Source organism: Canis lupus, chromosome 17 (genome assembly GCF_003254725.2).
Source record: "Canis lupus dingo isolate Sandy chromosome 17, ASM325472v2, whole genome shotgun sequence".
NCBI classification, from domain to species: Eukaryota; Metazoa; Chordata; class Mammalia; order Carnivora; family Canidae; genus Canis; species Canis lupus.
The window spans coordinates 52,083,424-52,106,660 of NC_064259.1; the positions used below are offsets into that span (position 1 = coordinate 52,083,424).

Sequence of the window (23,237 nt, forward strand, 5' to 3'; positions counted from 1 at the left end):
ACATGAGGCTACAGGTAGCATCTACTGTACATTTGGGTTCACAAACCTCTCCTCATAATGAAAATGTCCAGGGTCCACAGACTGAAACACTGATGTCACCTGAAAGAGCATTGTTTTTAGAGCCCAAAGACCAAGTTTCACCTCCCAGCTATACCTTCTTGAATGTGTGAGTTACTATATACTTCAAGGTCAATATCCTGTACGATGAAAACAAACCCACCTGGGTATCTGTACTGAGGTTGCAGTGAGGACCAAGTGATAGCTCTTTGGAAAGGGACTTGTGAATGTACACAGGGATGAGCCTCAGTAGAGCTGTGTGTCCCCTCTCTCTTCTCAACACTCACCTGCACAGGTGGCTGTCATCTATTCCGCCTTGGACCTGCCTCTTTAGAGATATTAGCTGAGTTATATGGAAGTGGCTTGTTCCGTCTACTTCTTTTTGCTTTCCAATTTCACGAAACATAAGCTGAGAATAAATTCACTTTTAGGCTGTGAATTTCTTTGAGCAGTGATAGGATCTCCTCAGTCCCATTGCCCCAGAAAGGGCTAGCAATAAGTACTGGTCCCAGACACACTCTTCAAAGGAACCCTGGGGACCTAGGGTCAGAGGGAGCCCCAAGTTGGCTGAGCGCAAGTTTCCAAAAGAGGTCCTAAGGGCCAGGTTCCTTCTTGGGTCACAGTCTAAGAGAATTTTCCTTTGGCTTCTCCAAGCAGGCTCACTTCCTCACTGAACATTTTTGCCAGCTGCTTCCAGTCCTAATATTTTGGCAGCTAAACAGCATGCTGTTCTGCAAAAGAGTTGGGAAACTGCTGATGGTCTGAGATTAGCAGCTTCTCAGCTCCTCTATGTTCCCACTCAGAACCTGAGGCTGACAACAGGACATGGAACCTCCTAGCCCCTGCCCTGGGCTTCATGCTTTGAAGCCCCCCACCCCCACCATGTCACAAATACACAGTAACTGCATTTATGAAGGAAAACATGGCCACTTCTGTCACTAGGGATCTGCTGCCTGACTCTGGTACAGCATGACCCATAACCTAAAACACCTGCTCTTGAAACGACACCATTCTGGCCCGAGGAAAGTGTTTCTTCACATCTCATCTGACATCCTTGACACAAAAGGTGATTGTGTCTGAATGTCAAGATCTGTGGGTTGTATTGTTTCTGATGTTAGAGATGGACATTACTTCAGAATGTGCATTAGCTGGGCAAGGGGGTGGCGACTGATAGGCAGAATCGCTTGGGTGAAAGGAAAGACAAATTAATTAAAATGTCAAATTCCTCCTCTCGCATAGCAAGAATGCAATCAGTTCTTGCATAATGCAATGTGTCGCCTGTCCATTTTCTTGCTTCTCTTCATATTCCAGTTCGTGATTCTGGAGTACCCATAATTAGTGTAGTGTTCACAACAATTGCACATAACAGTGAAGGAATATTTTTGCAATTTTCCAACAGTTTATATGACTCTTGTGTGTGTGTGTGTGTGTGTGTGCTTGCACGTGCGTGCACATGCATGTGCTCACACACATGTACATAACTAGATTTCTTAACCTCAGCACCATTGACATCTTAGACTGGTTAATTCTTTCTTGCATTGTATGTAATATGGAATACTTAGCACCATGTTGGGCCTCTACTGGCTAGATACCAATAGCAAGTTGTATCAACCACAGATGTCTTCAGATATTACCAAATGCTTCTGGGGGACAAAATCACCCCCAAGTGAGAACCACTGGTCTATGCATAATGTGCATAAAGGATGATACTGTTTTTTTACACTGGCAACTGCATGGCTATTACATGCTAGAATTGTAGGACAAGTCTTATTTAGCTTGATTTAAGTGACTTTAACCATTTTAATATTCATTAAATTTGTATTGTACCCTTAATTTTAATATAGTCATCTAGATCATTACCACCAATAGAACACATGATGTGAATATCTTGATTGTCTGGCACACATGAAGGACAGGTTGGTCTCATTCCCTTGACCTGAGGCCTCAGTTTAGAGTCTTAAACGCAACATTGCAGGTGCTGGACCTGAGGGTAGAGAGTGGGGGATGGAGGAGGTTGAGAAGAGAGAAGCTAGTTGATCAACCACAGGTATGAGACATAGATGGGCCCTTGGAAATGTAGACCAAGTCGATTATTCCCTCATGAAGACCTCCCTATCCTACCTTAGATTCCAGGGTCCTTATGCCCCACCCTAGGCAGTACTCAGAATCCAACCCCAAAGCACAACCTGACCTACATTCCATTTATTCACTCAATAGGTATTTATGGATCATTTCCATATTCTAGGGGCTGGGCTGGACCATGGGATATAAAATCATTCTTGCTCTTAAGAAGCTCATCTAGAGAGGGAAAAGCCTTATCAGTCCTCTTTCCTTCCCTTTCCCCCCTTCTTTCTCCATCCATGAGCCATAATAAAGAAGAAAAATACTTATTTATTTAAGAATCACTGTATTTAAGTCCTGTATTCACTCTTTCTGAATCTTGCCTTCTGCTGTCCTCAGCAACAATTAATTTAATTAAATTTAATTTAATTCAACATGAATCTATTTATTATTATCTGACAGGGATCTGTCCTCAGAGGATCCAAAGATGCAGGAAAAAATGGTTCCTGGCCTTAAGAAGCTCACCCAGTAGTAAAGAGGCAGGCAGGTGAGCAGTGCACTCTCTTGTGCTGAGCTGGGGTCAACAAACAAAGTATAATAACAACAGACAAAAAGGAGAAGAAACTTTTTCTGGGGATTTCACCACAGGGTATTATGTGAGCTTACCAGAGAGTATGTGTAACTCTCCAAACAGACTCGAGAAAGAGTGGCAGAGGAAGCAGCGCTGGCAAATGTATGACTGAAAGGGACAAGCATTTAAAGTAAGGAACAGGTATGTGGCACATGGTAGGTACTCCACGGGTTCCAGTTTCCTGCAATTGTACCCTAGCAGTGTCACAGACAGTTTGTTCACTGTAGAGCTTAAATTATCCCCAGAGACTCTAGCCAAAAAGAACAATATTCCTAGGATTTTCTGGCCCTAGCTGCTGGAGCTGTGCCTTTCTCCAACCTTTCATATGTACAGAGGCAGCTACCATCTCTGCAGAGGGGTGAGAGCAAGGGCAAAATGCTAGGCTGAGGGCATCCTGGCTAGTTAATTAGCGGCATTGATTGGCTGCTCCCTTTCCAGTGTGGCTGCAGAAGTCAGAAGAGATAACGTGTGTGTGTGTGTGTGTGTGTGTGTGTGTGTGTGTGTGTGTGTGATATGATGATATGAATGAGGCTCATTGTTCCTGGAGTTGCCAAAGAATTAGAAGACATTATTCTCATCAAGGAACAAACATTCTTGTTTGGGAGAAAAACATGCCCATGAAATGCATGAGAAGTGACTTTGGAACTTAGAAAGTTTTTAAGCAAAGCATCAGCAAGTAAATCCATGGAGAGAATCTCCAACGCTAGAGGGTCATGGAAGGGGAGTGACGTGGGTGGGTGGGATTAATCCAGGGACATCTCATAGAAAAGATGCACACATTGTCCAGGAAGAAGGCACAGGGTTATTGGTAGGCAGTACACTCAGGCCAGTAAGTTAGCAAAGCGTGTGGGAAGCATAGCAGGTAAATGTGGCCAGGTGAGGCAAAAGGCCAGGCCAACAGAGAGGGCCACTGTGCCAAAGGGCAAAGGGCCAGCAGAGGACATTGGCAATGGGAAAAGGGCTGGTGAAGGGACAATCGGCTATGTGAGGCTAAAATGCTAACTGGAGGAGCCTTCCTTAGAAAAGCTAGGCTGGATAACTTTTTACCTTTTTACTGCTTCAATCCTGAGACCTTCCTTGCAGACAGTCCACTGTTTTGGGTGCCCACCTGTCCCTGGCATAATCCAATCAATCCCCAGCTCCAGGGTGTATCCTGATGGGTTTTAATTAATCTCAGTAACACTGTTCCCCTTGACTCAGGCTAAGCCTGCAATCAGGCCTGGCCAGCAAGCCATGCAGCGGATGTGCCCACGACTTGGGAAGGTAGAAGCAGGAAGAAACTGTCCATCTTCTCTTGTGCAGGATGTTGTATATTTGGCTAGGGAACCTGATCCTTAGGCTATTTGGGATCCACCGATGGGAGGGCTAAGTTACCCTGAATAAAAAAGTCAGCAACCTGTAAGGTTGCTGACTGGAGAATACTAGGATACAGTAGGTGGGGGTCAGCACTACATAGAGACTTGGGGCAAGAGCTTTGGTAACACAAACAGCCCGAGGTTTGAATCACAGGTCCACTACTTATAAGCCATATGCTTTGAATGAACTTCTCTGAGCCTCAGTTTTCTGGGGGATAATAAGTCCCACTCCTCAGGGAGGTTTTGTGGAGTGGAAGCAACTCTCTCTGAAGACCTGCACACCTCCAGCTGTTCTACAAATGCTCACTGAGCACCTGCAAGGTGTCAGATGCTGCACTGGAGATGGGTACAATGGTTTTAAGGGACAGTGCCACCATCATGGCCAACAAGGAGGTGGAGGCATGAGAAAGTAAATACCAATATCATGTACAAAGTGCTAAGTGGAGATAGACCCAGGCTATGAAGAGTAATTTTTTTTAATGCAGTGAACAAGAAGCCCAACTATTGCAAAAGCTCAACAAGCTGGTGACTCAGTTGAGAGGACAGGGGAGCCTCTCTGCCTGTTTCCCATCACTCCCAACACACCAATTCTCTCTTTGCTCTGAGACCTATAGCTATCCTATTCCCTCTGCTCCTCCATCGGATGATCAGGAGGGACTCAGCGCCCCTCACTTCCTCCAGGGACCCTTTATTGGCCTACCCATTAGAGTCACTTCCCAGGGACAGGTTTGCAGCCTGCCTCTGAGGAACACCTGGCATCTCTCCCCTTGGATCCCTAATCACAAACTTCAGGAAAGCTTTCCTATGGAGCAACCTCACACCCCTGCTAAGAGCTACGCCAAGCCAGTGCCTAATCAACCTTCATCCGAAACAAATCCTTTCTTGGATGGGAACTGGGCCAGAATTAATTCTCTCTGCTCAGCCCCAAACCATAACCTTTGTAAAGGATTCTAGAGCTTCCTTTGAATCATCATTATCCCAGAACACTGCAGATCCATAGCACCATTCATCAGACAGTCTACAAGTCTGTCACACCAGCAGTCATTGAAATTAGCTCATTATTTTGATATTCCAGCTTCAAAGTTGCCACAAGTTTCAACGAATCCCTTCAGCAATCCCTATAGCCCCCTTCCCCAGCATTTAAAGTCATTCACCTCCATCTCGGAAAGCACAGGAAGGTGATATTAAACACTGATCCAATTAAAAAAAATTATAGTAGCATAACACATGTACTGAAAAGTGCACACATCATAATGGCAGCTCAATAAATTATCACAATGTGATTATCATGTAACAACCACAGGAGATAAGAAATCAAGCATTGCCAACCCTCTGGAAGCCTACCTTCTCCATCACCAATCCCACTTTCCTCCTCAAAGGCAATGTGTATCCTGACTTCTAACATTAAAGAAGTTTTTGAACCAGAGAAGCACTAAAGGTTTAAAGCCAGAAGGAAATCGGATAACATTTGTCCTTTGGAAAGCACTCCCTGGCTTGGGCAAGGGAAAGGCTGCAGGCAGAGAGGTGAGCTGGGAGTCTGCTGCAGAAATAATGATAGCCAGGACCAGGAAGGGAACAATGAGCAAGGAAAGAGGGAGGGAGGGAGGGAGGGAGGAAGGGAAGGAAGGAGGGGTGGGAGGAGGATGGAAAGAGGGAGGGAGAGAGGATGGCAGCAAGGTAGGAGGGTGGGGAGGGGGAGGGAGGGTAGGAGGAGGGAGAGAAAAGAGGGGAAGAAGGGAGGGAGGGAGAGGGGTAAGAGGGAGGGGAAGAATAAATAGGATGGGAACAGAGGTGATGAGGCCAACTTCCTGTCAACCTGCCCACATGTTGTGTTTTCCATGGTCTACAAATTGACTAAATGACCTTAAAAGTCTTCTACCCCCAACCCTGGAAGTCTTTTACTCAAACCAGTCACCCGGAAAAGCAAGCCTCCCACTGGTGCTTAATTCGCTCAAGGAAAGATTAGAGGAACCTGGTTAGCAAGCTTTGGAAGTTGCTCATAAAATTCAGCAGGAGCCTGCAATCCTCAGAGACTTCTATTTTTACCAAAAACACACACAGAGAAGTGGAGAATTTTCAAATGAATTAGACATGAGATTGATCTTTTTTATACAAAAGAGGAGAGAAAAGCAACAGTGATGCTGAGTTTGAACTACTCCCCGCATCCCCCCACCTCCAGTTTCCATAAGCTGCCTCATCTCCTGGCCTCAGTCAGGCCTCAGCTCTGGCACTGACCCAGTCACAGACCATGACAGGAGCCAGGGGCCACAAACGCCTTGTGGTTTCACCAAGACAATGAACATAGTACACAAACAGACCCTGTTTCTACACAGAGAAGAATTGCCCAAAATGGCTCCGCCTGGCCTCACCTGAATAATCCAGACGACTTATACTCTAAGTGATAATTGATGTTGAGGAGGCTTAAAATATAACATGATCTACCCTGGGCACCCACTTGGTAAGTCAATGATTATTTCCAACCTGTGTTTTATATGCATCAAGCTGTAGTGTTCCTCAGTAGCACGTTATCAGGTACCTAACAAACACCCTTATCTGTGGCTGGACTCAGTCAAGGACTCCCTGTGTTTCCTCTTAGGAGATTTGCATGAGCTAAATCTGTGGCTGTCCAATAGTGCTCCATAGAACACTTTGGACTTTGTGAAGGAAGCCCAAGAGACCTCAAATAGGCAATACTCTGAGTCCTCTACAAACTTCAGTTGGAGAAGCTCCACCTTGTTGTTTGAGTTTGAAATATTTTATTCCCATTGGTTTGCAATATTGAAGTGCCAACACTATGGATAACTTGGAGAGTTTTCTCTCTGGTTATAAATGTATTTCTTCAGAAGGAACCAGGAAGTGGCTCCGTCAGTTAAGCGTCCAACTCTTGATTTCGGCTCAGGTCATGGTCTGGAGATTGTGAGATCTAGTCCCATGTCAGGCGCTGTGTTCACTGTAGAGTCTGCTTGGGATTCTCTCCCTCTTCCTCTGCCCCTTCCCCTTGTTCATGCGCACGCGTGCTCTCTTTCTCAAATAAAATAAATGAGTAAATAAATAACACAAGTTTTAAAAAAGAAGGAATTGGGACACGAAAAATCCAGCCTGCAAGCCCTGCATGCTCCCACCCCCTTTTCCTCCTCACCTGACAGGCACATCACCCTGAATCACCTAAATATACACTGTTTTAAAAGTCAGCACCGAAGTTTCCATGGGTTCCTCTTACTCAATGTCTTCTCTCTCCCAGGGTAGTTGCAAGAGGTCTCTAAGGATGACATGAAGGTGAAAGAAGTGGCTGTTGGAAGGCATTTTAGGCTTTGTGGGACTTCAGTTTCTTGTCCCAGTGCCTCTCCCTTGCAGGTTCTATGACATGGGTTAGCATCCTCCTTGTTTTGTCTCTTTCATTCATGGAAAGAGGTGGAAATAATGGTCGCAGAGGTCCAGGTGCCTTCCTGGTCTGCATGAGCGAGGCCTGGTTCCAGGAGCATATGCACAGACACATGCCCAGCAGCTGCAGCAGGGCTAGGGGGAAGCTCTGCTTTTAAACTGGGGTTAAGGCAACATAGTAATCCTTTCATAAAAGTTTGTCGGCAGGCAGGCTTATCTTTGTCTTCTCAACTATAATGGGGTGATTGAAAAACTAATTTGCTTTCAAGGAGATAAACCTTGAAAAAGGCTTTGTTCTTCAAAGGGCTGGACAGAGATGACAAACTCAAGTCTTAATGAAGTCAGGCAAGTAAGTGAGTGAGCAAAGGAGACTGTGGTGGGTTTAACAGGAAATGGTAGCTCGTTGGCAACATGGCGGATCCATTTTTCTCATCTTCAGCAACTGCCTCCATATGACAATGCAGGCCTAAGGTTGTCAGGCCCTCTAATGCTTCTGGAGAAGATAAATATCACAGTTGTCTGATCTTGATTTTTAAATACGACAATTAATCCAAATAAAAAAAAAACACATTTGTAGTCAAATTCATGCACAATCTGGGGGCCATGGCCCTTTGGCTTAGGTCCATTGAGTGAATTATATCAGAATGCTGGAGAAGAGGAGGATTTTGAAGGCTTCAGACTTTAGGGATTGAAAAGAGGGAAGCCTGATCCAGGGAGTGGTTGGAGACATAGGCTCTTCCTAAAGAGAAGGAGAGTTGCTAGTTATCGAGCAATAAGGACCTGAGCCAATGCACCTTGAAGAGGCAGAACCTTGGCAGGAGAGTCTGTGAGGACAGAGCACCAAGTGCCAGAGCCAGGAGGGTCTGGGGAAGAGCCCACTGCCAAGCAGGGCTCTGGGTGGTGGAGCTGCCAACAGAGCCACCAGAGGACCCAGAGGATCTGGACAAGAAGCAGTCAGCAGCAACCAGGAGGGACCAAGGCCCTTGCCTGTTTTCTGTGCCTGACCCAAGAAAGGAGGAAATAATCTCAAAAGAAAGCATGGTGGACTTTCTCAGGCCAGAGTTAATTTCATTTAGAAAATAAAGAAATGTGTCCTTTCTTCCAACCCAAAAGTCTTAGAACAGTGATGAACACCCAAGGGTCCCTGTGACCCTTTCAGGAGGTCCTTGAGGTCAAAACTATTTTCTTAACAATACTGAGATAGATATCATTTACCTGCGTCACTGTATTGATGAGATTGGCACACACTTGCAGGAAAACAATGGTCTCACTTAAGAATGTTTTTGATGAAGTGGTAAGAATTAGCAATTTTATTACTCTTGATCCTTGAGTACATGTATTTTAATATTCTGCATGACAAATTGGGAAGTACACATAAAGCAGTTCTGCTGGATGCCGAAGCACGATGGTTGATGAAAAGCACTGTGTGATGGGTCTGAGCTGTGAGCTGAACTAGCCTTTTTCAGAAAGTGGAACACCATTTTTGCTCAAAAGAATCACTGACAGACAAAATGTGGTTATTCAGACTACAGGATCTGGCAGAAATTTTCTAAAATGAACAAAGTGAGTCTGTCACGTCAGAGAAATCGACTGAGTATTTGTTGCCAATGACAGAATTTAAGCTTTTAAACAAAAATTTAAAATTTTTGGAAAACATTGCATCCACCACTGTAAGCTTGACAGCTTCCCAATACCTTAAGATTTGTCTGATGAGACTGGTGGTAAAATTAATGAATGGAATTTTTTGATATTGTATAAGGAAGTGTGTCAACATTTAGAAGATCTCCATAACTCATTCAACTGGTATTTTCCAAATAACCAATGCACGTTACAAAATTGTACACTGGTAACAGATGCACTCAGAGTGCAAGAGAGACCAATGGGTTATAATGGAACAAAGAATGAAAAATTCATTGATACGATTTCAGATTCCACATTGCAACTTCACTTTAAGTAGCTACTGCTTGTTGAATGAATATGATACCAAAGGGCATCCACAATTACCTGAAAAAGCTATTCAAAGATTTCTCTCATTTCCAACTATACACGTATGGAGGCCAGGTTTTCTTCATATACTTCAAAACCACATGTTCCAACAGATTGAATGGGTTAAGCCAGACATGAAAGAGAGTTGCAAAAACATTAACACAATGCCAGTCTTCTTACTTGATATTTTTTTGTTTTGGAAAATAACCCCATTTAAAAATAATAATATGGATTTATGCTCACATTCAGTGGGTCATCATTTTCTTACAATGAATTACCATGCACTTTTTTTTAAATCCTTAGTTTTAACTTTGAACATAGTAAATCATCATGACCGCCCCACACAGATAACTCTTTGTGGTCTTCAATAATCTTTAAGATAGTAAAAGGATCATGTGACTGTGAATTTTGAGAACTCCTTTGATCTCAAACAAGTCATACCTGTCTTCCTCTGCTTCTCTGGAGAGCCCTGAAAGATCACAGCCTCTAAGATCCCCTGACTTCTACTGTAAAAAGGTTATGATTTGCAATTTAAAATTCACTTTCATGTATACACTATAATTTTCTTCTCCATCAGGACAGCACAATCTGCCTTTCCTAGACAAGTGGGACTGCAAAATGTAAAACTCCTGGTCCCAGACCCCACTTCCAGGCAGACCAGTCAGGATTTTAACCTAGGTGCTCTGACTCTAAGCCCAAAGCTCTTTCCTTTCCTGTGCACCTTCCCTCTGGGCCCAGATGAGCCTTGTCTCCTGTCTCTTTCCTTTCTGATCTTTCCCCTGGTTTGGTCTCACGGACATTGTGAGGCTGTCTTCAAAGAGGAAAACTGAACTTCTTTTTACACCTCAAATATTCTATAATTGACCATGGCAGCTGTACCCACAGCCTGTAGCCCTCTATGCCTCATGACCCAGCTCTCCCCTCTATGACCTCCAAGGGACCAGGGGTGGTCACTTGACCTAGAAGCTAAGACTCAAGAGGCTGAGCCAGGACATCTCTCTTTGGGAATTTGATTTGAGAGACATGGAGAGTGTTGTCAGTTTGATGGAGAATACTGGTACTGAAAGCTCACACTGATTTAATGGACAAGATGGTTGTTTTGTGACCCCATGACAGACGATTAAGCAGAGATGGGTGGAAAGAAATGGAGAGGGAGAGCAAATAAAATGAAACAGCCACTGGGAGACAGAGAAGAAGGTCTAAGGTCCTGACTCCACATGCCTGTTGAGATCTAGCTACTTCCTTTCTGAACTTTGACATCCATGAGGTGGCTCACGCTGTGCCTAGTTACATTCCCACCTTCTAGTGGTGCCACCTCTTCAGATCCTTGCAACTCTACGGGTCTCAGGACCTCTCTAAGACTCGCTCCCTCTGCTGGTGCTCCTGGCCACTCTGGAGGAACATTTTTTCTCTGGTTTGCATTTCCACCAGTGAACTCAAACTGCAAATGGGAGACACACAACCAGCATTTTATTTGCCCACAGTCCCTTTGCTTTGGGGAGTGCAGAATCAGACCCCACCCGCAGTACACCTCGGGAGGCCTCAGGAGTGTCTTCTCCATCTTTGAGTACCAGTCTTTTTCCTTTCCCTTGGAAACAACACTTTTTCCTTCATTCAAAGTAAGATGCAGTGATCAAACACAACTTCAAGTCTATTAAAATCACTTTCAATGGGATTTAGGATCAGATGGATGGATTTCATTTCACAGGATTTATTGGTTAAAAGAGCTTTTCTCTAGCCCTGAACACAAATCTCTGTTTCCTCTGTTTATCCAAAGCTTTAAAACTTCCCTCATGAAGCTCCAAGAGCTAAGGAACCCTGGCTTTGAGAACATGTTAAGCAGAAAGTCTAACTTGTCATAGAATGCCTGAAACAAAAGGCAATGTGTCTTGTAGCCTCTAGCCACATGCCAAGTGTGCCCGGTTAAAGTCTTGACTAGGTTGAGGTGCTCTTTTTTTTTTTTTAAGATTTTATTTATTTATTCACAAGAGACAGAGAAAGAGAGACAGAGACATAGGCAGAAGGAGGAGAAGCGGGCTCTGTTCAGGGAGCCTGATGCAGGACTCAATCCCAGGACTCCAGGATATGCCCTGAGCCCAAGGGAGACACTCAATTGCTGAGCCACCCAGGCATCCCTTGAGGTGCTTTAATGGTAATTTTCCAACCTCACTTCCCCATCTACAAGCTGCTTGGTGGCCCTCCTCCCAGTCAGCAGACCCACAGACATGTTTGTTCACCTGTACTTATGTTCCTTGTCCTCTTCTTCTGCAGCATCTACACAATGACAATACAGCACTGAGCTGAACTTATGTCAGAGAGGCTGCAGCATGGCAACGCTTCAGTAAGGAGGACAATGTCACACACAGCTGACAGGGAGCACACTGGCACAGCCTTTCTGAAGGGCAGTGTGGCAACATGTATCAAGCATTTAAAAAGGGGTCATACTTTTTGACACACTAATTTTTAAGAAACTCATCCAAAGGTAATAATAATGTTCTTTAAGGATTACTTCTATGAGCAAAAAAAAAAAAAAAAACAAAACACCAAAAGCAATCTAAAACTCTCCAAGAGTGAGTAATTTTTTAAAATTTATTTATTCATGAGAGACACAGAGAGAGGGGGAAATACACAGGCAGAGGGAAAAGCAGACTCCCTGCGGGGAGCCCAATACAGGACTCGATCCCAGGACCCTGGAATCACACCCTGAGCCAAAGGCAAATGCTCAACCACTGAGCCACCCAGGTGCCCCAAGAGTGAGAAATTAATTAAAGAAGCTATCAATACATTTGACCATTGAAAATCTTCTAAAACTATCTAAAAACATGTAAAATTGCTTATGATAAACTGGTAAGTGAAAAAAGCAGGATACAAAATCCTAATACATGAAAATAATTATGTGTAACATATATAGGATGTGTGATATCTACACATATTAGAGATACCTATAAAACTTATATTTGTGTTATCAATAGTATTGTGGGTGTATTTATGACTGAAATATAATGAAATAAAATGGTAATAGTGAATGTGGATCTACAGGTGAATTTTGTTGTCTTTACGGTTTTATATAGCTTCCTTAATTTTTCTCATGAACACATATTGCTTTTATAAATTGGAAATATTAATGGTACAATCATTTTTAAATTTTTTTCAAGGGCTTGATGGGGCTTATGTGACCTGTGGGCAAATGATGGCACCTCTCTGTAAACTGCTCCACTTCTGTAAGATGATAAATAATGCCCGACTTACTTCTCTAGAGGGTTGTAAGGATCAAATGCAACTCAATAAAATGCAACTTACAAATATATTATTACTTCTGTTGTATTTTCCAAAACAATCTATTTAAAGTGATGGTTGGAGCAGCTGAAAGCCTTCCCATGACTACCCATTTGAAGCGAGATGAAGTCCCAGCTGTGCAGCTTCAGCCCCGGCCTCTGCCTCACTCTCACTCATCTCCAGTTCTTTGACTTGGACCCTGAGCTCCTGTAAACGCAACTTGGACATGAGGGCCCCCAAACACTACGTTGCTTCTCTCCTTACCTGCAGTCCTGTTGTCCCTCTGCCACACTACCTTTCCCTGCCCGGTTCACCTGGCACCTTGTCTTCCTGCTGTGTTATCTCAGGCATCCAGGAAGACGTCCCTGCCCTCTCCAAGATGGTTAACTTCCCTATGGGAAAGCGATCCCTCCACCAATGCACGTCCCACACGCCACTGGATGTTCTCTTTAACGCCCCTTCCCAGTTCAATTGAGGACAACTTGAGGGCAGTGACCTCTTAGGTCCCGGGTGCCCAGCATGGGACCCAGCCTTAGCAGGTGTTTAAAATAGGACATTAAAGTTTTATATTTTATGGACACAGAAATCTGCAACCTCAACTAAAGCCGCTCCCCACTCAGGGCTGCTGCATAAAGTTGTATAGGTTGTGAACTGTGCAGTGGTATCTGGCAGAGGAGGCAAAAGGAGGCTGACATCCACTGGCCCAGGTTTGCATCAGCCCAGAACAATGGGAGACTTCTGCTTTGCACAAAGACTCCATTGCTCCACTGAGGGGTAGTTATGACAGCCTACCTACCTAGAGGTGTATTAGGCCAATATATTTGGCTATGCTCACCTAATTCCTGTAGAGGCTTCATACAGCCCAGCCAAAAGGCAGAAAAGAGGTGACCCACAGGGACAGCCATAACCTTACAGATCAACATTGACCAATACAGAGCTCACTCTTCAGGAATAAACAGCATTTTTGTAGAATAAATGATTAAATTTCGCACTTTAGCATAAAAATATTTTTAATCTTCTAAATCATACTGACAACATTCCTTATAGCCAACTCGGTCCAATAGAATTCTCTGTGATGATGGAAATGTTCTGCACCGTCCAAAACAGTAGCCTCTAGCACATGGGGCTATGGGGCACTTGAAATATGGCTAGCATGATTGAGAAAGTGAATTTTTACATTTTATTTCATTTTAATTAATTAAAATAGTCACAAGTGGTTAGTGTCTGCTGTATTAAACAGCACAGGTTAACAAAGTATTCTGTGTGTGTGTGTGTGAATTTTACACCAAATATCGGGCTCCAACTCATGCCCCAAGATCAAGAGCCTCATGCTCTACTGACTGAGCCAGCCAGGCACCCCGAGACAAAGTATTCTTAAATTGTAGTGTGCATAGCAATTTTCGGGGTTCTTGTATAAAAATAGATTACCAGACCCTCCCCAAGGGAATATGATTCAGTGGGCTTGGGTGGGGCCGAGGAATTTTATTTGTAACCAGCATCCCAAGAGCTTTTCATATAGGTTGGCATCTGGACCATGTGCAGGAAGTTACTGTTAAAGGGGCCCCAGGGTACCCTGGAGTTGTTGGTCTTAGGCTTTGTTTTTTTTTCCCCCTTCTTAGAATGTTTTTGATATGTAAGCTAGGACTTGTGTTAACTCTCACAGGATTGAAAATCTGGAATGAAAGAAGCATTTCCTAGAGATAGAATTTTTGGCTTTGCTGATTTCTCCTTGGAAGTTCACACATTTGTCCATGTCAATTAGCTCTGCTGTAAAGAAAATAGGATTCTGTGGGGGTAACAGAATGAAAATAGTATATGTAACATATATAGGATGTGTGATATCTACACATATTAGAGATATCTATAAAACTTATATTTGTGCTATCAATAGTATTATGTGTGTATTTATGACTGAAATGTAATGAAATAAAATAGTATTAGTGAATGTGGATCTATGGGTGAATTTTGTTTTCTTTACAGTTTTATATAGCTTCCTCAAAGTGACCACCTGAGAGTATGTCTTCTTCCCTCCTCTTTTCCATCTGCTCCAGACTGACCCCACTCCCAGGTTCAGCCTCTCTGTTCCTACCCTCACCCTATATCCTGAAACCTCCCCTAGAGGCAGCAGAGCTCTGGGTCCTCTCCTCAGCTATGAATCCCTTACACTTTCCAGAGTAGGTCCTAAGTTCAGTTGGAGACAAAGAAGTGGCAAGAAAGAGTAACACTAACTCTGCCTGCACAAGTTCTCCCAGGTGACCCACAGCCTCCCAGTTCTGTGAGTATAAAACAAGGTCATATTTATGTCTATAGCCCAAATGCAATGATCCTGAGCAAGCCCTTCACTTGCCCATACAGAATCTAGCCCCTTTCCAGAGGCCTTTGGTAAATTCTAGGAACCTCTGTAAGAGAACCTCACTTGGGTGATAGGCCAGGCTTCCAACTGTAGCAACCATTCAGGGCAACCCTGTTTGATCTCTTCTTCTAGCTCTCATTCACCCTGTAAGCCACCTGAAGAAGCTTTCCAGGGCCACCAGTTCTCAGCACGGCACCGAGATCTATGCACAGGGAGGAGAATGGCCTCTTCCCACCCCCAGGCCACACTTTGTCACCTGAGTCCTACATATGCTAGCTTGTGCCCAGAATCTTGCAGAGGCTTCCATGAAAATAATTCCATCAGTTTCAGATCCTTATCCCTCTAGAGATCAAACCCAAGCCAAAGGGTCCGGTAGAAGACAAATTCATGAAACCTCTGCTTTCTTCCTCCTCCAACTATAAAATATGATCCCCATGCATATGAATGAATACAAATAGCTGGGGAGGGATATTGACACTTGCCAGAGATGGGTTCTGACTCAGCCAAAATTGTCCCTTGCTGTACATTACGAAAAATGGTCTGGTTAGATAAACGGAGGGATGCCTGCCTTCTCCATGTTGTTCTAAATCGAAGGCATGTGCTCTACCAAGAGAATCTGCAGCACTGTAGCCTGGATGGTGAGTGGCAAAGAAGAAGTCAGAAAGGCTCTTTTCTTATAAATACAAACATTTTGCCTCTCCTGGAGAGCACCAGCTGTATGGTCTTTTCTTTCCTTTCACTCACTTGAAAGCACAGTTCATTGATTCAGGCTTTCCTTCGAGTCCACTAGCTTTCAATAGACTCCGAGGAAGAGTAGTTAACTCCTGCTTTGGGACCCTCAGGGCAGCTGGGCATGGGGGAGTCTCTCTGCGGCTCCTCCAGCAGTGGGGAAGTCTGTTCAGTTCTCATTTCCTTTCAAACCAGGAGTAGAACTAGGGGTGGTGGAAGGGGAGGAGGGCAGGGGGTGGGGGTGACTGGGTGGCGGGCACTGACAGGGGCATTGACAGGATGAGCACTGGGTGTTATTCTGTACGTTGGCAAATTGAACACCAATAAAAAATAAATTTATTATTAAAAAATAATAATAAATTAAATATTATGAAAAAAATATGCTAAAAAAAAAAAAAAAACAGGAGTACGCTGAAAGGGTAGAATGGGCTGAGTCTGCCCTTACCTGCAGTCGGGGCTGGGCTGTCAGGACAGCCCAACCACATTCCACTGGATGGGAAGTTCATTCCAATAATGAACTATCTGGGAAGGTTTAGGGAGCTAGTTCTCTTGTCCTGGGATAATCTGTTCCTGCTGACCCTGGGAGTAGCGTACCAGCCAGCTGCCATCACCAAAGCCACAGCACGGGCACCCTGGCACCTTGGCTCCAGTTCCTTTCCAACTGAGCTGCCGAGCTGCCATACACGACTTGGTGAGCGATCTCTGGCTGCCAGTCAGGGGAAGACAGATGGCCGAGAAATGATTTTCTGGAGTTTCCTGACCAGATTTCTCTCTCCTATGTATCATGAAGCAAACCATGACTTTAAGATCCATCGCAAGCAGCATACAGCCTCAATCTCTGACTTCAATCCTGCTTGGCTGGAAAAGTCTGAACCCTGCAGGAGTGAGGTGGGGGCTTGCATATTAAACAGCCCATTTTCATTTTCTGGAACATAGGGAAAGGGTCAGGCTTGGGTTTTCAGAGCTGCTATTAAATCAAAGACAGAGGCAGTTAAGAAGAAGGAGAACAGGTAAGTGTGGGACAAGTCTGCCCCACAGTACCACAGGGAGATGAAGAGAGGGCCCTGCCATCTACAGCCACCCTGCCTTGTGGCAGGCACCCTCCTAAAGCACATTGCAAGAGATAGCTTGCTTATTCCTTGCATCTCAGATTTTAGCCATCTCATTGATGACATTTTTTCTCTTCGCTGACCAAGTACTCTTCCTGGAGATCACCTCTCCTCGTATGGTTTCAATAATCCTCTATGTGTTGACAACTCAGAACCAGCTCTGTCATCCTTCCAAGTCCCCAGTGCATTTATATGATTGCCCATGGAAACTCTTCAGCTTCACACTCAGCACAAATTCCCCATCTTCCCCTGTCCCACCCCCTGTGACAGTCCTTATCTCTGTAAATGGCATTATCACCCACCAGGGGCCAGGCAGAAGCCGGGGAATCACCCCTGGGTCCTTCTTCCCTTTACCTACCATATCCCACAATCACCATATGCAGCCATTGACCTGCAAGATAGCTCTAGGCATCATCCACAGCTCACCAGCCCCTGCCACTGCGCTGGTCCAGAGCACCTGACAACCACCTCCTGACCATTGCCCTCTCCAATCAATTCTGCACCGCAGCCAGGGGCAGGGTGTGGAGGGGGTCTTTCTCAGCCATCTAATCCTGATGCCTAGCCTGACACTCTAGTTTCCCGACTTATCTTGAATCCTTTGGATGTCCCTTCAAGATCTGGCTCCTGCTACCTCCTCAGTATCACCCTGCCACTCCTGTCTGGGCACACTACACTCCAGATACACTTGACAGCTTTAATTCCAGGAGCGTGATTTTTATTTCTTGCTCCAAACCTTTGAAAGCTGTTCCCTGTGTCTGGAATCCTCTTACCCACAAACGCGGATCCCCTATTTACCCTCCCTCCCTCACTGGCTGACTCCCCCTGGTTCTCTAATTCCAGCTGAGATACCACTTTCTTTAGGCAGGCAGGCCCCTGACCTCTTTTCTGCTCCTCATCACTCTGTTTTTACCCTTAGCACAGCATTGCATTGCCCCCCACTGGACCACAAACTCCTGAAAGAAAAAAACAATGTCTTGCTCACCATGACATTGTTCGTGCCAGGCACAACATCTGGGACCCAACAAGAGCTTGAAACATTTTTGCTGAGTGAGTGAATGAACAAATGAACGAGTAACTTGCCCAAGGTTGCTCAGCAATTCGATGGTGGAGTTTGATTCAAACCTAGTCCTCTTTGCCTCAAAGCCTGTGGCCTTTCCTTTGCACTCTGATGACACAGAATTCATTTAAAGCAAAGCCAGATGACCTCTGGAACTAACACAGTATCTTAGGAATAACTGCAGTGAACTCGAGGGTGCTTGGAATCTGACATTTTGAAATTAGCTTTGAGTATTCCTCTTCCTTCCACTTACTATTCTGGTCCAGAAGACAGGTCTCATCCTGCTCTTTATCTGCAAATTGGCTGATTCTTTGAGTTCCCCTCAGAGCAACTCCTCAGCGACAGTGCAGTTTGCCTCCTGGTACCATCCTACATAATGTGCACCCAGAGCTGGGAAGACACTGGGCCGTTAGTGTACTTTCTTATTAAAGGAAATCGCTAGTATTTCTGTCCCAAGATTGTGCTGACTTCTTGTTGATGCAATGTGACCAACGATTATTCCAAAATTCAATCAGCCTGGAAATTTTCCACAGAGGCCAAAGAAGGGCCTCTTACTCAGCTGCAATCACTGTAAAAACAAATCACAATATTTGCTCTTACGTGAGCCACAGATGGATTACATGATCTACCTCACTTTATTCAAATGAAGAGTGAAAGGGCTAGGGACTCAAGACTCTGGAAACCCTGGAAACCCACAGGAGTGGGCTGGGTTGGTCTTTGCTTGCAGGACCATTGGCTCCACCAGTACAGGGCTTAAGTACAATTCGTCGAAGCTTGCCACAGATCCCTGTGCACCTCAGCAGAGCCCTCCTCTGACCAGGACCTTTGGGCTGTAATCACACAAGATTTGCACCAGGACCTCCTCTGAAAAGGGAACTTTTCATCTCTCTTCTGAATCCTCAACTGCTCAAATGAATGTACACAGAAAATACCCCTTGAGATCTGATTCAAAATAATCTTGCCAAATTGGGGAATTGTAGACAAAACAGATGGTCCATAAATTGATCATTCTTAAAGCTGAGTGATAGCTACATGAGGAGCTGCTGTGATAGTCTCTATTCTTTTGTATATTTTGGAAATTTTCTGTAATGCAGTTTTTTGTAAATGCTGCATTTGAGTAATCTGGTATAATTTTTCTGAGGAATAATTTGGTATTATATATTCAAAACCCTTTAAAATGTGTAAATCCTGTGACTCAGAAATCTACTTCTAGGAATTTATCCTTAGGAAATAATCATGAATGTGTGAAAAGATTTATCTACCGGAATGTTCACCACATCTTGTTTATAAGAGGGGGAAGAAGGAAGCAACCTAAATGTTCAACAATGGAGACCAGTTAAATGAATTATGATACACTGTTATGTGGTCTGGGTACAGACACTACTGGGTCTGGGTACAGTGAGGAGAAGTAGCGATTCCATACACTGTCAGTGGAGACAAATTGAGTAACATCTTTGGAAGGCAAGGTCTTACTATCCTTCATCATTTAAAATGTGCATATATAGACCCTTGGACAACATAGGTTTAAATTGCATGAGTCCACTTATATGAGGATTTCTTTCAATAAATGCAGTACAGCACTGTAAATGCATTTTCCTTATGATTTATTTTTATTTTTTTCTTATGATTTTCTTAATAACATTTTCTTTTCCCTGGTTTATGTTATTATAACAATACAGTATAGAATACAGATAATATCCAAAGTATGTGTCAATCTACCATTGATGTTATTGGTAGGCTTCTGGTCAACAGTAGGCTATTAGTAGTAAAGTTCTTGTGGAATTGAAAGTTATACACAGATTTTTTATTGTACTGGGGTCAGTGCCCCTAAGCCTCATGTTGCTCAAGGGTCAACTGTACTTTGATCCAGCAATTAAAATGTTAAGAATTTTTCCATTAAAAAAAAAAAGAATTTTTCCATTAATAGAAAAATGTGTATACCAGATTGATTGCAGCATTCCTCATAGCAGAAAAAAACTGGAAACAGTATAAATGTTTGACAAAGACTAGCTGAATAGATAATGGTGTTCCTTTCCATACAATGGAATATTTTGTAGGCATTATTGTATATAGTGATAATTATAGCTAACATTTTTTAAAGCTTACTCTGAGCCAGACACTGTTCTAAGTGTTTTACACGTTAATTTATTTAATATACTGATACAAAAGTTTCTGTATGTTAGCTATTGCTAGATAACAAACACGGTGACTTAAAGCAATAAGGATGTTTTATTGCTAGGATGACTTTTGGTTGTCTCTGTGGTTAGATGTGGGTTGAGTAGATAGCTGTGCTGATCTTGGGAGGGCTCTCTCACATGTTTGGTGGTCAGCCAGTGTAGTGTGGGTTAGAACTGACATGGCCAGGAAAATTGACCTCTTCGTGGACTTTCAACAGGCTACCCTGGGCTTGCTCACATGGCATTGGTAGGATTTCACAAGAGAAGTAGAGGCAAGCAAGGTTTCTTAAGACTTGGAGTGAGAACTGACACACCAAAACTTCTATCACATTCTAGTGGCCAAACAAACCCAAATTCAAGGGGTAGGGAAATATTCCTCCTCTCTTGATGGGAATAGCTTCAAAGTCATGTTGCAAAAGGAAGTATGAGAAGGAGTAGAATAATTGGGACTGTCTTTGTAAGCATTCTACCACATGCCTAACATGCACAAGTGTGTTGTGTGTTATTTGTCCAATAAAAGATAAGACATGAAACACATTGTGTCACACACGTACACACATAGAAGTGTGCATAAGTGGAGGATTGCTGTCAAACACTCAAAATTACTGTTCATTATAGTTACCTTGGTGAGAAGAACTGGGAAGTGGGATGAAAGACTTTCTCTTTATTGAACATTCTTATACTGTGTGAATTTTCTTACCATATGAATAAATTAATGTTATAATGAAAAAGACTAGTTAACAAAATTAAAAGATCTCAAAAAAGGAAGTAAAAAGATGTAGAACTGAATGAAAATTAAAATACAACTCGCCAGGATTTGTGGGATGCAGCAAAAGCAGTGCTAAGAGGGAAATTATAGCCCTAAATGCTTACATTAGAAAAGAAAAGGTCTCAAATCAAAATTAAAAAGAAAACATAAGGCAAAAATCATCTTATATAAGAAAATTTAAAACATGAAAATGTTCATAAAATATTTATGGTGAAAATATGCAATTACAAGCAGTATAAATTATGATATATAGATTTGAATCTATAAAAAGCCTGGGACAGGGGCACCTGGGTGGCTCAGTCAGGTAAGTGTTCAACTCTTGATTTGAGCTCAGGTCATGATCTCAGGATCATGAGGTCAAGCCCCACACTGGGCTTTGTACTGACTGAGTGTGGAGCCTGCTTAAAATTCTCTCTCTTCCTCTCCCTCTGCCCCTCCACCCCCCCAAAAAAAGCCCAGGATAACATATACCAAAATATTAGAATACTAATATTTTAATCATATGGTCACAGTGTTTTTAAATTTCCTTCTTTGCAATTATCTATATTTCTCACTTTTTCTATAATTTACATTTTTTTCAAACAGAATATAGAAATGAAGGCACTGTAAAAACAAAGGAGCTGTTTCAAGGCTCTCAGAAATAGCTTCAGATCTCACATTCTTGGCTATTCTCTCCATAGACTTCAGAATACCAAGGCAAGGATTACAATTTCTACCGTAGTTTGAGTGGCCATGGGAAATTTGCATCCAAGTTTAGGTCCAAATTTTAGTCATTCTCTCTTGTTCCCCTCACACAATACAGAAGAATGGAACCCATTTGATAGATGAGGAGATAGAGACCCAGGTGGGGATGAATTCAGAGGCTCTCAACCTTGTAGTCCCCATTCATACCAATACACTTCCCCAGGGAAGCCAGGAGGCAGAGTTTAGACTTAGCCTTCCCAACATATACCCTCTTTTGGTGCTTGGATTGTCCTTTGGAAGCTGCCACATTCTAGGATGTGGACAAGACCAACAAAGTCCTTCCCCTGTGGAACTGATATTCTAACAAAAGAGATAGACATTAAGCAATACAGCGATTCAATTCTTCATTATAATTGTGCAGAGTGCTATAATAGAGAAGTGTAGGCTTCAAGAATGATGGGTAGGCATGGGATGGTGGACACAGGCCGACTTCTCTGGGGCAGTGATATTTAAGCAGAAATCAGGTCATTATCACCATCTGTGCTAGACCCAGAAAGTCTTGCATTCTTAGCAACTTTGAATAATACACTTTCAGAGATCATGGTGCAGCAAAGGAAGAAGTGTTTGTTTGGGCCTCAGATTTAGCATTAGCTAGCATCTGTGACCATAGATAAGGTATTTGCATCTCCCAATCCCCATTTCCTCATAAGTAAAAATGAGTTAGATTAGCCAATGACTTGGGATCTTTGTTTTCTTTTGTTTTGTTTTGTTTAAGTAGGCTCCAAGCCCAGTGTGGAGCCCATTGTGAGGCTTGAACTCATGACCCTGAGATTAAGACCTAAACTGAGATCAGTCGGATGCTTAACTGACTGAGCCACTCAGGCACCACCACCTCCACCCCCACCTCCGAACCTGAAACACATAGCTAGGCTGTTATAAAGCCTCACCTGTTTGCTCTGCCCCTCTCCTACCTCCCTCCTTGATCACTGTGGCAATCCCTAATGTCCCTCCAGGAACCCCAAGGATCTGCGGACCAGAATTTGAAAACATCTGCTCTAGGTGAGTTTTTTTTTTTTTTTTTCTAGGTGAGTTTTGAGATCCCTTCCAGGTGTAGAGTTGGATGATATTAACTTGTAGTAGAAGGACCTCACATCCATTTTCCACTACACATGCATATGGAGGGCAGTAGAGTTGAGAAAAAGGTGTTAGCAGTAACAATTCCATTCAGCAGCAACCCCAACCTCCTTATAAGGTGCTTTCCTGAACCAAAGAGGCTGAAAAGCTAAAAACTACATTTTACAGATTCTTTGCAGCTAGTGTTCCACATGTGACATAGGTCCACCAAGCCAAGACACTCACAGGATACTCAGAAGCAAAGGGGGCAATATGCGTCAGTAGGTTGGATCTTCCAGGGAGGTGGTGTCAGAGGGATTTGGCTTTTCTGGAGCAGTGGGAATGATGGTTCCTATCACTAGCAGCAGAGGTGCTAGGTGACCAGCAAGGGCAGCAGGAGGATTCCCAGAGCTGTTTGATTATTTCCTCTGGCAGTGGGATTCATGAACTTGAGCATCCAAATGTTATTTGGGTCCTTCTGGGAATTTTACAAACTAAG

General features: G+C 43.4%; 1 long non-coding RNA gene across 1 annotated transcript; it reads left to right on the plus strand.

Annotated features, from left to right (window-relative positions):
- Window positions 1-5,439: 5,439 nt before the first annotated feature.
- LOC112665049 (uncharacterized) lies at window positions 5,440-12,730 on the plus strand. The gene is made up of 4 exons (XR_003140184.3): window positions 5,440-5,628; window positions 5,976-6,562; window positions 11,743-11,953; window positions 12,627-12,730. It is a non-coding gene; the product is annotated as an uncharacterized LOC112665049 (long non-coding RNA).
- The last annotated feature ends 10,507 nt before the right edge of the window (window positions 12,731-23,237 follow it).